At 45.4% G+C, this 15,821-nt stretch overlaps 1 pseudogene; it reads right to left on the reverse strand.

The window, feature by feature from the left end:
• Nucleotides 1-4,620: 4,620 nt before the first annotated feature.
• Nucleotides 4,621-6,076, reverse strand: LOC101165542 (annotated as a pseudogene).
• Between the last annotated feature and the right edge of the window lie 9,745 nt (nt 6,077-15,821).

The following is a 15,821-nucleotide window of genomic DNA, read 5'->3' on the forward strand; positions in this document are numbered from 1 at the left end:
TTGTCTTGCAACCATTCTGTTGAACCCATGCATATCGGTCATGCTAAGCTTCCTTCAGAAGAAAGACAGAGACGATGGGAGAAAGGTTTATGCTTTTATTGTGGCCAGCCTGGCCATCTTGTCTCTCAATGCAACTCACGTCTGAACTGCCGAACCCCCCCGTTAGATGACAGGCCACGAGGGGAAAATTCTGAACTCGCCTTAGTCGCTAAGTTCTTGTTCGTTACCGTCAAAATTAGTAACCAAAACCAAGTTGTTGAACTCCAAGCCCTAGTAGATTCCGGGGCTGAACATAGTTTAATCGACCAACGCCTCGTTCAGGATCTCTCGCTTTCTGTGGTTTCACTTTCCACCCCAATCAATGCTGTTGGTTTGGGGGGTAAACAACTCACACAAATAACAAAGTGCACTAGTCCCGTTCTCATTTTGACCTCTGGTAATCACCGTGAATACCACCAGTTTTCTGTCACCCAGTGTCCTCAAACGCCCATAGTATTAGGTTTTTCTTGGCTCCAAACTCATAATCCGCTCAATGACTGGAGCGCACCTCGTGTCGTTAACTGGAGCACTTTTGTATGGCTAACTGTTTACACTCCGCCATGCCTCCTAATAAGTTGCCCAATCCGGGTCTCGTCAAGGATATTGATCTCACTAACGTCCCTGCCTGCTATCACGACCTCCGCTCCGTTTTTTCTAAAGCTAGTGCTTTGCCACCCCATCGCCCTTACGACTGCTCTATCGAACTGTTAAATGGAGCTCCACTTCCCAAGGGGAAGCTCTATAATCTCTCTGGACCAGAAAAAAGCGCAATGGAAAATTACATACAAGAAGCCCTCTCTTTGGGGCATATCCGTCCTTCTTCTTCTCCTGTTGGCGCAGGGTTTTTCTTTGTGGAGAAGAAGGATAAGTCTCTTAGACCTTGCATTAATTTTCGTGAGCTCAACCAAATTACGGTCAAGGACAAGTATTCTCTTCCGCTACTTGATTCAGTTTTTGACTCGGTCCAACAGGCTAAGATCTTCTCAAAACTCGACCTCCGCAACGCCTATCACTTGGTGCGTATGCGTGAAGGGGACGAGTGGAAACCGGCGTTTAACACACCTCTAGGGCAGTATGAATACTTAGTTATACCGTTTGGTCTTACCAATGCCCCGGCTATTTTCCAACGTTTAGTTAATGACGCCCTGAGAGATTTTCTCAATCGGTTCGTCTTTGTTTATTTGGACGACATTTTAGTTTACTCCACCGATCCCGCACAGCATGAGCATCATGTACGCCTTGTTCTCGAAAGGCTGCTCGAAAACCAGCTCTATGTCAAAGCCGAGAAATGTGAGTTTCATGTGTCCACCATCCCATTTCTTGGCTACATAAACGAGGCTGGCAATATCCGCCCAGATCCAGCCAAAATTGAGGCAGTGTCCCAGTGGGAAGTTCCCCCAACCCGGAAGAAGCTCCAGCAATTCCTAGGGTTCGCAAATTTCTACCGCCGGTTTATCCGTAATTACAGCAGCATTGCGGCCCCACTCACCCAACTCACATCTGTCAACAGAATCTACTCCTGGAACCCGGAGGCTGATGCAGTGTTTAAAAAACTCAAGTCACTCTTCGTATCCGCTCCCATACTCATTCAACCTGACATAACTAAACAGTTTATAGTGGAAGTTGACGCCTCTGACTCCGGTGTGGGAGCTGTTTTGTCCCAACGCGAGGAGACCACAGGAAAACTCAAACCATGCGCCTATTTTTCCCGGAAGTTGAGTCCCGCCGAACAAAACTATGATGTGGGAAACCGTAAGCTCTTAGCCATCAAGTTGGCTCTGGAAGAATGGCGTCACTGGCTGGAGGGAGCGGAACAACCTTTCCTCGTTTTAACTCACCATAAGAACCTTGCCTATCTGCGCAGCGCCAAACGGCTCAATTCCCGTCAGGCCCGATGGTGCTTGTTTTTCGATCGCTTCCATTTTACGATAACTTATTGCCCCGGCAGCCGCAACGTAAAACCGGATGCCCTGTCACGAAAATACAACGCCTCCGAAACTAGCTCTGACTCTCCCATCCTACCCACTTCATGTTTTGTCGGTAACCTCACATGGGAGGTTGAAAGCAAGGTTCTCAAGGCGAAATCCCTGAAGGCATCTCCTGCCCTCCTGGCACCCTGTTTGGTCCTGACGCCCTTAGGTCAGACGTGCTCACGTGGGGGCACACTTCTCGCATCGCCTGCCATGGGGGGGTCTACCGTACCACCAGACTTATCAAACGACATTTCTTTTGGCCCACCAGGGAGCGCGATGTCAGGGAGTTTGTCGCCGCCTGTACCACCTGTGCTCGCTCTTAGACCTCCAATTGACCACCCTCAGACAACTATTACCACTGCTCACGCCCAGCCGTCCCTGGTCTCACATTGCGGTAGACTTTGTCACCGGACTTCCACCTTCGCAAGGCCATACGGTCATCCTGACTGTCATAGAACGTTTTTCTAAATCTGCTCAGTTTATTCCTCTGCCACAGCTCCCCTCTGCCTCGGAAACAGCCGACATCCTCGTCAATCAAGTCTTCCGCCATCATGGTTATCCCCTGTGACATTGTGTCAGACCGGGGTCCCCAATTCACGTCACAGGTTTGGAGGGCTTTCTGTTCCGCCCTGGGCGCCACTGTCAGTCTTACGTCAGGCTACCACCCCCAGTCCAACGGCGAGGCGGAACGGGCTAACCAAGAACTGGAGGCGGCTCTCAGATGTCTGGCGGCCCAGAATCAAGAGGACTGGTCTAAGTTCCTGGTGTGGGTGGAATATGCCCACAACAGCCATTCCTCCACGGCTACTGGCATATCTCCCTTCGAGGCCTCTTTGGGCTACTCACCCCCTCTGTTTCTTTCACAGGAATTGGATCTGGCAGTGCCCTCGGTCCAGCTCCACCTCCAACGATGTCGTGACATCTGGCAGCAGACCAGGGCGGCTCTCCTTCGCACTAAGGAGAGCAACTGCCAGATAGCCAACCGCCACAGGGGGGTGAGTCCCAATTACCAGCCTGGCCAGAAGGTTTGGTTGTCCGCCCAGAATATTCCCATCCAGGCCTCGTCACGCAAATTGACCCCGAAGTTCATCGGACCCTACACCATAGAACGTGTCATAAACCCCACTTGTGTCAGGCTTCGCCTCCCGGCCGCCCTCAAGATTCACCCTACGTTCCACGTCTTCCAGGTCAAGCCAGTCACCGAGAGCTCGCTGTGCCCGCCGTCCACTTCCCCGCCGCCCGCCCGTACCATCGACGGCGCCCCTGCTTTCACGGTCAGCAGGATCCTGGATGTCCGGCGCCATGGACGTGGTGTGCAGTTTCTGGTGGATTGGGAGGGGTATGGTCCAGAGGTACATTCTTGGATCTCCCGTTCCCTGATTCTGGACCATACCCTGATCGACGACTTCTACCGTGACCATCCCGATCGTCGTCTTGGACCGCCAGGTGGCAGTCGTTGAGGGGGGGGTACTGTCATGGTGGCCTGTCAGTTACTCTCCCCCTCCCCCGCCTCTCCTGCTTTGGATGCGACCAGCTGATTCCACTCACCTCATCATTGCCTCTGCCTTCATAAGGATCCTGTGGATCTTCAGTCAATGCCAGTTCGTTGTTCCTCCAACGGTGCTTAGTCTGGCCACGTCTAGTTCCTGTGTTTTGTCATGTTTCATGTTATTAATTTCTCCTCTCGTTCTGCCTCAGGATTATCCAGTTCTGTAAATCACATGGTCGCGATCTTCTGGTCTCACGTGCTGCGCTCCTGGACACCCCCTGCAAGACTCCTCCAGCCACCCGATGTTCATCCTTCTAGGAAAACGCCATTACTCACCTTCAGCCAAATTAAAACTCCTAAACTTTCCTCCTAGTCTGAGTCTCCTTCCGGGTTTCAGCATCTGGGTCACTCTGTTTCCTAGCCATACCATGACAATCAAGCCATTATTTGTAACGTGGAGCGTTGAAATATTCGTAGTAATTACATTATGACAGTGACATCTTTGGTTTTTCCTTCATCTCACACAGTTGTTTTTTTCTCAATCGATCCAGACACTATGAATTTTATTGAACTACATTATAACAGTGTTATATATTATAACAGGTTGTGTCAAATTCTGTGTCAAAAAATATCCTCCTGATGCACTTGAAGTTTTTGTAACAGGTTCTGCCGTGCAGTTGAAGATACAGCTTTTTTCTTGTTTTTATAATAAACTGTTCTGACAATATATCAAAATATTTAATCATTATTTTACTACGACTTCATGTGTGACATCAATACAGATGAATAACGTGTGAATTTGGAAGATTGATAAAACTCACAAGCCCTACTAATTTAGTGTCATGTCCCAAGTGAAAAAGGAGTTTATTAGAACTGAAATGACAAAATGTAACTAACAAACCAATTCTTTAAGCACAATATAAAAACAAATTGGGCTACTTTCAAGCTTGGCGCAAAAACTTCTGGTCAAACATTAAAAACAGAAAAACATGTTGAACAAAAAAAAAAGTTTTAAAAGGTCACGACAATGCAGACAGACATGAATTTATTATTTATTTAGAATACAACATTCAAAACATACCAAAAAATTGTGAAAAAATTTTTAGTGCATAACACAGAGGATCCTCATGTTCAGTTCAGTTCTGCTGTCTCACACTGGTATAAACACAGTCGGTGTTGGCTCCATTCTTCTGTCTTCTTGATCTGTTGGACTTCTTAACATTAACAGCAGCATAATGGAGGCTTTCTGTGTCTTTGTTCTCAGCCTGAAGATAAAAAAAACTTTACTTCAACCTTTGAAACAATAATATTTTTCATAATATTGAAATGATATCAAACCTCTGTTTGTGGTGTAGAGGCAGTTGCTGACCCTTCATCTGGTTTTAAAAGACAAAATGTTCATTTTCAAACAGTATGTTCAGAGAACTGTGAGAGAAACTGAGATTCATAGTTTCTATACCTTTAGACTAGAAGCAAATTTGTTTTTTAATCTTGTAAACCAGAAAAACAACAAGGATACTCATGAAGTCAAAGATCCAGTTAAGAAATACACCAACAAAGAGTTTGTCTGACCTGCAGAGAGTCACACAAACACATTTCTGGTTAAACTTTTTTACACCAACCCTATGTTAATTCTCCACAAATATCACTGTAACTCACCTGTGAGGTCCAGCTTGGTCCCGTTTCCAAACAGTATGTGTCCACATGAGACAACAGCACAGTAGTAGATCCCAGCATGAGACTCTGTCAGGTCCTTTATAGGCAGTTTGTAGACACAGCTGTGTGTTTGTGTGTTCTTCTTTCTCTCACACTGATCTTTCCTGCCTCCATGAGTGTAAATGAGTCCTGGATGAGAGTCTTCAGAGTCTTTGAACCAGTAAACTCTGTGTTCTTCATCACAGCTCCCAGTGTGTACTGTACAGTTCAGAGTCACAGAGTCTCCTGCTTGGATGTTCTCAGAGGACGACTGAGTCACTGAAGTCTGAATGTCAGACGATGTGTCCCTCACATGGAGACTATACGCCTCCAAAAATCTGAATGTATAAGTGTAAGAACTGATGCAGTAGTAAGTAGCAGAATCTGACATTTTCACATTTGAGATCTTCAAGTGGTTTCTGTCTTCATTTGTCTGCAGTTCAAACCGTGGATTGTTCTTGAAAGCATCTGAAAAAGTTCCATTTTTCTTATGATCAAAAAATTTGGACATGCGTTGTGGTTTCTGTCCCAGAGGTTGTTTATACCAAAAGAAGAAATCTGCCAGAGTGCCTCCATGAAAACATTTTAAAGTCACTTCTTGTCCAACAAAAACAGATTCAAAATGTAAAAGAAGCAGACGATTTCTGAACCCAAGAATTAGCTGTGGAATAAATAAACAAACACACATTTATATACTTAATTTTTTAGCTTGTAGAGTTGATGAAATATAAAACTCACCCACTGTTCCCAGGAGCAGACATGTCACACAGCCAGCAAACACCAGAAGAGTCATTTTTCTGAACCTGCTGAGTCTCACTGAGAGAGGCTAGTTAGTTCTCTACTTTTAAGTGTCAGGACTGGATGTGATCGACCAATCAGAAGTGACTGAACAATCACATGCTCTATAACATCTTTTTTTTTTCTTTACATATTTCAAAGACATGCTTGATATTTTAATCGTTGTTTCTAGAAACGTTTCTCAGATGTGAGTATGTGTTGTTGTCTGCCTCTGTTTGGTCTTGTGATGGACTGATGAACTGTCCGGGCCTTATCTAGCCTTTGCCCAAAAGTATTTGATAAGCTCCAGCAACCCCCTTTGATTTATAACTAAAAAAATATCCAAACGTCTCAACATTTACAGACCTCAGTGATTTAATTCAGAAACATGAATGCTGAGTAAAAATCAAATGAATAAATTTATATATGACCTTACTGGATTGAAAATGGAACATACTGCTGTGCAGTAAGTGTATTGTGAAGTGTTTGTAAGGAGAATGTAAGTTACACGTACATACATGTATAGGTGATGCTGCCATACAGTGCTCTTGGGCCACACTTAAATTGTTAGTAAGGTGCAAGTCCTGGCCCCTTACTGATCGTGAACAAGTGCTGCAGGCACAGGATGTGAAGGTGACACATGAGTGCATTTAACATGCCCACAGCTACACTCTGATTGTTTGATTTCCTTCTTTCTAATAGACCTGCACAATGAGTGCACAATGAGTGCCCACTTATCACATAAACAATGTTGATAGAACCTTGTATAGTGTGAAGGTTTTTTGTGGGGGGATTGAAAAAATGGAAAATCCAAACGACAGTCTGTAGCTTACCTACATCAAACTTACTTACTTTTGCATATTGTTTAAGTGTTTGTCAGGTCTGGCGGTGGAGGAGACGAACTGGAGGAGACAAGCAGGATCAGGTGGGTTAGTGTAGTTACTTCCACTTGGACAGGGGTGCTCACACTTTTTTGGCATGTGAGCTACTTTTCAGTCGACAATGTCTTGAAGATATACCTGTGTAGATATATATATATATATATATATATATATATATATATATATATATATATATATATTCATGTAATCCATGGACACCAGTGAAGATCACAAGTCATTGAAGAAAAAAGTTTCAGAGCACTGTCATGACATCCCAACTATCACCCCTTTTCCATCACTGCTGATCAAGTGAGCAGGAAGCTGAGACGGGTCCACCCCAGGAAGGCAGCTGGCCCAGACCGAGTGAGTCCACGGCTTCTTAAGGCCTGTGCTGCAGAACTGGGAGACCCCCTACAGCAAGTTTATAACCTGAGCCTGCAGCTGGGGAGGGTCCCATCGCTGTGGAAAACGTCATGCATTGTTCCTGTACCCAATGAGAGTCCCCCCAGTGAGCTGAACGACTACAGGCCGGTCACCCTCACTTTGAATGTCATGAAGACGCTAGAGCAGCTGGTCTTGCAGCTCCTGCGACCCCAGGTGCAGGGTGATGAGGACCCTCTCCAGTTCACCTACCAACCAAAGGTAGGAGTTAAGGACGCCGTCCTATACCTTTACACCGGGCCCTCTCCTACCTGGACACGGGGGGCTGTAACGTAACTTTAACGTAAACGTGTGTTACATAACCACACATATTGTACAATACAACATAACTTTGTACAGTTTTTGCCATTACCCGAGTTCACTCTGATGACTTGCACTGAATTGAACCAGTCAGGGCTGCATAGTCCGGACAGTAGCTGCTTACAGCCAGCCTCAAGCATGCTTCCAAATGCTCATCAGTCATAGTGGAGCGGTTCTTGGACTTAATTATCTTCATGTGGGAAAAGGCAGACTCACATAAATAAGTTGAGCCAAAAAATGCAGTCAAGGACAAAGCACATTTCCTCAGGTTGGGGTACTTTCCCTCAGCGAGCAAGTTCCAGAATTGCCCATGAGCTCTGGACTTCAGCTCAATGTCTGCTTGTAGTGTGAGCATCTCATCTTCCACTCCAGAAGAGTTCAGGTGAAACAGTGTTGCAATTTGTGATGAGAGTGAATCAACCTCCACATCTTCCCGAAAAGGAAAACATATGAACATAGCAACTGGCTCAAGCAAAGAAAAGTCTTGAAAGCGTTTGTCAAATTCTGACAGACATTTGTCAATCTGCTCTGTGTAGCGTGCACTGTCAAGCTGCACACAAGCCCTCCCTTGCATCTCTAGCTCTGACACCAGGTTCTGGAAGTTTGCCAAATCATGACGCTGCAGCTTTGATGACAGATGTTGCAGTTTGCGTTTGAAAGCATTAACTGAGCTGATCATATTGATCACTGTTTTGCCTTTTCCTTGCAGCTCTAGACTGAGGTCATTCAACGTTTTTGTCAGATCCGTTAAAAATGCCAAGTCTAACAGCCACTCACCGTCATTTAGTTGCTTGTATTCTGCATGCCCCGTTGCACGAAAAAACTCCTTTGGACAGAGGTCTCGAAATCTTTGCAGGAATTTCCCTCGGCTGAGCCACCTCACGTCAGTGTGCAGCAACAAGTCAGAGTGGTCGCTGTTAGCCTGCTCCAGATGTGCGCGGAATAACCGTCTTTGAAGAGATCGGGCTCGAATAGCACAGGCGATCTTTGTTGCAACATCCATGATCTCTTTCATGTTGAGCATTTTAGCGCATAATGCTTGTTGGTGTATGATGCAATGGTAATTCAAAAAGTCTGGGAAAGCATCGTCCTGCCTACACTTTGTAACAAATCCATGTACGTGGCCAATCATTGCAGGTGCGCCATCTGTGGTGATAGACACCAATTTGTACATTGGGAGCTGTATCTTTTGAAGTTAAGTTTTTGAATGACTGAAATATGTCTTCTCCTCGCGTCTTTTCTTTCATGGGCAGTACTGTTAACGGTCCCTCTTTTGCAGTCATATTACTAAACACCACACGAATGAAAACGCACATCTGGGCTGTGTCATTCACGTCCGTAGATTCATCCAGCTGCAGTGAAAAACACTCGCAAACTCCGATATCTCTCCACAATTGCTGGGTTAAGTCCTCAGCCATGGCTTCACAGCGCCATGCAACTGCACTTCTTGACAGCTGGAGAACTTTGATCGAAGACAATATTTCTGATTTATTTTTAAAGTCCCGAAACAATGAATCAGCTACTTCAACGAAGGCCTCTTTTAACATCTCTCCGTCTTGGAAGGACTTCTGGTTCTTAACGATGATGTGACTGACTCGGAGTGATGCCTCAGTGGCAGCTTTTGCTTTTGAAGTAACTTGTGTAAAAAAAGACTGCTGTCCCAACAACTTGGATTTTAGCTCCTTCACTTTTGTCTTTCTCAGCTCGCTTTTTGGTGGAATTTCGCTGTCTTATTTTCCATGAAGAGTCCGAAAATGCTGCTCCACATTTCCCTTCTTTGGTATTGCGACGGTAGACTGGCAGATGAGACTAATTGAAAATGTCATTGTGAAAAAAAATTCCTCCTCCCATTCCATATGAAAGTGATATGTTTTTTTCGTCTTACTTGGCTGCTTCCTCACCCATTTTTATTCCTTGTCTGACTTTAAGTTTAAGAGGAAAAAGGCACAAGCGAAAATTTGGGAGGTAACGAACCGCGCTTTGCAGCGCTTAGGTGTGTTGTTTGATTGGCCTAACTGTACGTTAAAAAACAATCAGAGGTCATCTAACTGGTTGACCTGTATATCAATCAAGTGAAGGGATGGATGTTACCTGAGGGCGCTTAACAGACAAGCCAATTACATAACAGCCTAGCTAAGGAAAGAAAAAAGAAAAGACTGGATGACATGTTATTGACATGTGATCTACCAATAGTGGCTTGGCGATCGACCTGTAGATCGCGATCGATGTATTGAGCACCCCTGCTCTACACTGTTGACTTCCACTACAACTCCAATGCATGCCACATGCAAAAGTTTTCAGATGACACAGCAATTGTGGCATGTATCAAAGAGGGTGCAGGGGGAGTGCTGTCCATCCATCCATCCATCCATCCATCCATCCATCCATCCATCCATCCATCCATCCATCACTAACTGTGATTTTAGCAGACACACTAAACTTCACAGCCTGTTCTTCTTGTGAATATGACATCATACTATGTGGAATTGGCGTGAAGTTCACTCCTCGCCCCGACATCGAGTCCATTTGAGATCTGAATTCATACCTGGTGTCTTCCCCATGGCAGTTTGTCCCACCTTACCCATGAAAGGGGTGGCTATTCTGGTTGCAAGCGATGTAGCTGGTGATAAAGTTGGATCACATCTAGAAGTCTTACAAAAAACCCTTGCATATTTTCACGGTCATGTCCATAATAGTATACCAAATCATACAGCGCAAGCTGTACCCAGATTGTAAGGTTGCAACCAATTTCCATAATCGAAAACCCTTTTGATCGCATAATTAGTGACTGTGTTGGCCCTTTGCCTCGTACCCAAAACGGTTACCAGTACCTATTTACTATAATGTGCGCAGCCATACGTTTTCCTGAGGCTGTACCTCTGCAAAAAATAACCGCTCACACTGTCATTAAACTTCAAACTTCTTCTTTACCTTTGGTTTACCTAAAACACTTCAAACGGATCAAGGAACCAATTTCAAATCCAGCTTGTTTAAACAGGTCATCCAAAACCTCGGCATAACTCATAGAACCTCTAATGCGTACCATCCAGAGTCTCAGGGTGCACTAAAAGTTGGCATCAAACTCTAAAATCCAGGCTTTAAAATATTGTTTAGAGTTAAGGTAAAATTGGGATGCGGGAGTCCCTTTTGTTTTGTTTTCTGCACGTGAGTCTGTACAGGAGTCACTTGGATTCAGCCAAGCTTAACTAGTTTTTGGCCACACTCCCAGAGGTCCACACCAATCCTGAGAAAAGAACTCTCATGAAACAGGAAACTGATGATTTAGTGACAAATGGTCTTCATAAGCCTAGTGTCAATCCCTGGAGCTCTCCATGTTTGGTGGAAAAGAAACCCGATGGAACCCCTCGGTTCATTAGAGATTTTAGAAAAGTCAACTTGGTCACAGTCCTTGATTCCTATCCTCTTTCTAGGATTGATGACTGTATTAACAATATTGGGAAAGCCAATTTTGTAAATAAGCTGGATCTTCTGAAAGGATATTGGCAAGTCTCTTTGACAGAGCGTGCCTTAGAAATTGAGGCCTTTGTAACACCTGACATCTTCTTACAATATACCGTAATGTCATTTGGTTTGTGCAACGTGCTGGCCAATCTTCAGCGATTAATAAACATCGTGCCTGCTGGCCTCCCAAACTGGAGTGCCTATCTGGATGACTTAGTCATGTACTCCTCAACCTGGGAGGAGCATGTTCAGATGCTGCACACAGCAATCTCCCGTTTGGCAAAAGCACCACTTGCATTAAATTTGGCAAAATGCTAATTTAAACAGGCTACAATCACTTATCTGTGGAGACAAGTAGGGCAGGAGAAAGTTTGACCCTTGGAGGCCAAGGCCGAAGCAATTTTAAGCTTCCACACTCCTGCCTCTCGTTGTGACTTGCCTAGGTTCCTTGGTATGGTAAGATACTACAGGAACGTCGGCAGTAACTTTCCGTCTGTTGTCTGTTCTCTTACAGCTTTGGTTAGTCCAAAGGTAAAGTTTAGTTGGAGCCCTGGATGCCGGCATGAAGTATTTGTTATGTCATGCCCCTGTTCTAGCTGCACGAGACCCCTCTCAGCCTTTTGTGCTGGAAGTTGGATGCCATCCAAAAGGGTGCTGGTAAGGTTCTTCTGCAGAAGGATGCAGATGGCGTGGAACATCCGGTCTGTTACTTTAAAAAAAGTTTAACAAACAGCAGCAGAACTATTCCACCATAGAACAGGAAACGTTGGCATTGTTGCACTCACTTCAACCCTGATGTGTATGTTGGATCCAGTTCTCTGCCAGTTGTTGTCTCCCTGACCACAACCTACTTGTTTCTCTTTCTTGGATGTATAACCACAATCAGCATCCCATGCATTGGGTTTAATTGGTGCAGGACTATGATCTCCAAATCCATCACAAAAATGGTACAGAGTACTTGTTAGCAGATGTCCTGTCCAAGTCTGAGTAATTCCACTTCCACCTTCGGTAATGTAACACACACACAAACCCTTAGACCTATGGGTTTGAAACTTAAGGTGAGGGGTGTTTTGGCTCAGGCGACTTCGGTGTATTTTGGTGTGTGAATGGGTGTGTGTGTCTAATCCTATGCTGAGGGATACTCCACCGCACTGTCAGACTCCACCTCCTGCCAAAGATTATTGTGGCTTCCTTCCTTCCTCCTATAACCAGGCTATAACCAAACTTAAAAGCCTCAGCAGCCCTTGTTCCAGTGGAAGCTGAATTCCCTGAGAGAACTGCGTTTCTCACCTTGCCCTTGCTGTTGGACTTAGCTTTCCCTGTGGGAAAGGCCTGGTTTTTCCTTCTTGCGTGTGGTCTTTCTTTTCATTTATGGTCTTGTCTTGGTAACGTTCCTCTGGTTTAAATTCCACTTTAGGTTTTGTTTGTCCATCAAATTAACAGCTGCCCTGGTAGTCTAAAACCTACCGGCTTTAAATGTATTCTTTATGTTGCCGTAATTTCCAGGTTATAGAGCGCACCTGATTACAAGCCACACCTACTCTATTTAAGGAGGTTAAGTCAAAATTTACATACACAAGCCGCACCTGTATACAAGCTGCATGTATCGGTCTGTCACTGATTATCCTGACCCACAGACTATGCGATTGCCTACAGTCTCACTGAGGGAGGACTTAACAGTGCGTCACCCCATTTATTAGAACACACCCACATCTGCATAACAGCATGCACGTGACTTCTGCTCACAGCTCCCTCAGTTATGGTGACGAAATTTACACCCATATTTCCCCACTTCCCATGAGTCTTAGGGGCTTAAGGCGGGGCTAACCCTCTCCACACATTGTTGTAGATTGAGGATGTATACGTGTTGAAACCGCGTGCGTGTCTAAAAAGGAGCAGGGAGCGGCAGCGGAAGGAGGGGAGAACGGGAGAGCAGCTCTCCTCTCCTGCCCTCTTTGACATGGCAGCAATATGGTAGTGTGACGGTGTGGCACCGTCAGATGACGAGGGGGACCACACTGTGTTTCATTGTTTGTGTATTTGTATATGTTTTATGTTTTAACATGTTTCCTGTGACCTTCCTGTGGCCTAATGGAGAGCACCGCCCGTGGGAGGGGCGTAAGGTTCATAAGGAAGTGTCACAGGAAGTGGAGATGAGGAGTGACGGGGGTGACACGTGCTGGTGCGGCCCTGCGTGAAGCAACTTTGTTATTGAATAAAGAAAGAACCTCCTCACCTTGGCTCCTCTGCATTCTTTCCTGGCGGGACCCCGCCACAGGTAGTAACAGGGCTGGTTAAAAAAACATACCAGTAAAAGAGAACAGCAGTGACTTAAATGCGCGCGCCTCAGCGGAGCAGATGCGCCAGAAGTTTCCTTCCACAACAGTGACACACTGTTGCTCCACGGACGCCCGGTGCAAAGTGCGGACGCCTCTGCGCTCCGCCCTTGCTCCGCAAGCTCCTTGTCTCTCCCTTCCGATCTTCTCCGACACCCCGACCTAGCGAGGGGCCACCTGGGAGGAGCGCTTCGTGCCCCCTGACGTCCGGTCCCTGCACGCGGGGCTCGAATGCTGGTGGACGGAGCGAACCGTGTCTCTGAGCAGAGCAGCCGAACTTGAAAAAGTTTGTGTTTGAGGGGCAGGGAGGATGCTTTGTTACATGCGGGAGGCTTCAGACTGCTATCTGTCCCGCAGCTCTAAGTGAACGAGCAGCCAAATTCAGGAGAACCATGTCTCCATCTCACACAGCGGCTTTGGGGAGGTGTGAGCTTTTCAAAGCAGAAATATGGCTCAGTCCTTAGAAACTGTTCAAACAATCACGTGGATTTGTGTTTTAGTCATGTCCTGACAAATTAAAGGCTGATGCTGTTCCCACATATTTTCGTGCAGCCAAGTTGCAGGTGGCAACATTTCCCACATCGATTTTACGTTCATCCAGGTTAAATGTTGTTGTTAGCGCATGTAAGCCTTCACCTAACCGTTCTTCCGGCTTCGTTCTGCCACAACAAAGCACTGACCACACAGATTAAAAATAAAATGATGAGCGAACAGGCACTTCATAATAACCATAACAATAATAAAAGCATGTTTAAAAGATCATCTCGTAAATTACTGAGCTGCTACATAGATGGGTTAGTGTCACTCTGACTCAGAGGTAAATTCACTCCTTTCTTGCGCTGTCCTCTCCGTCACGCAGCAGACCGGCTTTTCCAAACCTGTTGGTGACGGTGGATACTTTCACACTGCTTTTATCGATTGCTTTTAACTTGAAAGCTGCATCATATTGTAGTGGCGGTCACGTGCACGTTGGGTCTAATGGAATCAAAGGATTGTGGGATGCGGCTGAGCATGGGTGTTTCTTCTTTCTTTTCTATTAGCCCACTCCTAACCCTTCTTCCAGCTCTGTTCATCCACAAAAAAAAGCCCTGACCACACGGATAAAATATAAAATAATGAGCGAACAGACGCTTCATAATATAAATAACATTGTTAACCCTTGTGCTATCTTAGATGACCCCACCCTTGCATTGACGTGTTCTCCCTACCATGACAAAGGTGGAGAGGAAATCATGTAATACATGGACACCAGTGAATATCACAAATCATTTAAGAAAAAAGGTTCAGCACACTGTCTAGTGGGTCTAGATGACCCAAATCCCAATGTTAAAGTGCCTAGGATAGCACAAGAGATAAAAGCACGTTTAGAGGATCGTCTCGTATATGCTCCATGAATGTATATGGCAACTCAGTTTGTTTACAACGGGACTCATTTCCTCTTCCAGTATTTTCAACATTACTGTGCATGCCCAAATTCTGACCGAAAGTGTGACCCATGTGAACGTTCGTTCTAATCGGAAAAAGTTTTTCTGATCCCATGTACACGGTTGGATTTTGATCCGACTATTGATCCGATCAAGATATTTTGCACATGTAACCGTGGCTAATGACGAAAGGGAACCTGGCGTGTTTGACAAAAATTTAGCCCAGCTTTTCATTTCAGATACAGAAGACGAGGACTTTGATGGACTTTTGGATGCTGATTGATGACTGAAAACTAAAAAATCATTCACAACCAACTCAGTTTTGCTACCGCTGCCTCTTTAAAACACACACTAGCATGCATGTTTAACCGGTATGTGTTAACGTGCCGTAACTGAAACTGCGCCCTATAATCCAGTGCGCACTATGGTCGTGACAATACGGTAAGTGTTTGCCACAACCTGTCGCCCACAGCAAGCCCATACGAAAAAAATCTGTATGAACACCAAGTTTTCTATGACTTTGATATTTTTATGTGGGCCACCTGTGTGCCCCATACAGGTTTGCCTGTTTTTCAACTGGAGACAGCCTACAATGCGGGGAGAATGGCATTTTAAAAGCGCTGCTGGCTCTGTACGAAGCACGTGCCACGGAAAAAAACGACTTCTTTAATGAGGTCGTATTTATCGGTCGGAAACTGCGGAGCCGGTAGTAGGAGGAGATACGCGGGGGCGGCTCGGGCCCTAACAAACACTCCAGTGGGACAGAGTGGTCTTCTGCCGGGGACTTGACGTACCGCGGGGCAGAAAGCCACTTTCTGATGACAGACAGAATTTTCGCTCGGTGTATTTAAACACGCGTCTGGAGTGACGTATGTATCAGACGATGTTCGATTGGCCGTTCTGCAAGTCAATCAAGTCTCGGATTTCTCAGTGAGGATTTTGATTCACTGACAGATTTTTTTGAAGTACATTTTATTTTTTGGGTTATTTATCTTTGCTGGCCT

Source organism: Oryzias latipes, chromosome 18 (assembly GCF_002234675.1).
Source record: "Oryzias latipes chromosome 18, ASM223467v1".
Lineage (NCBI taxonomy): Eukaryota > Metazoa > Chordata > Actinopteri > Beloniformes > Adrianichthyidae > Oryzias > Oryzias latipes.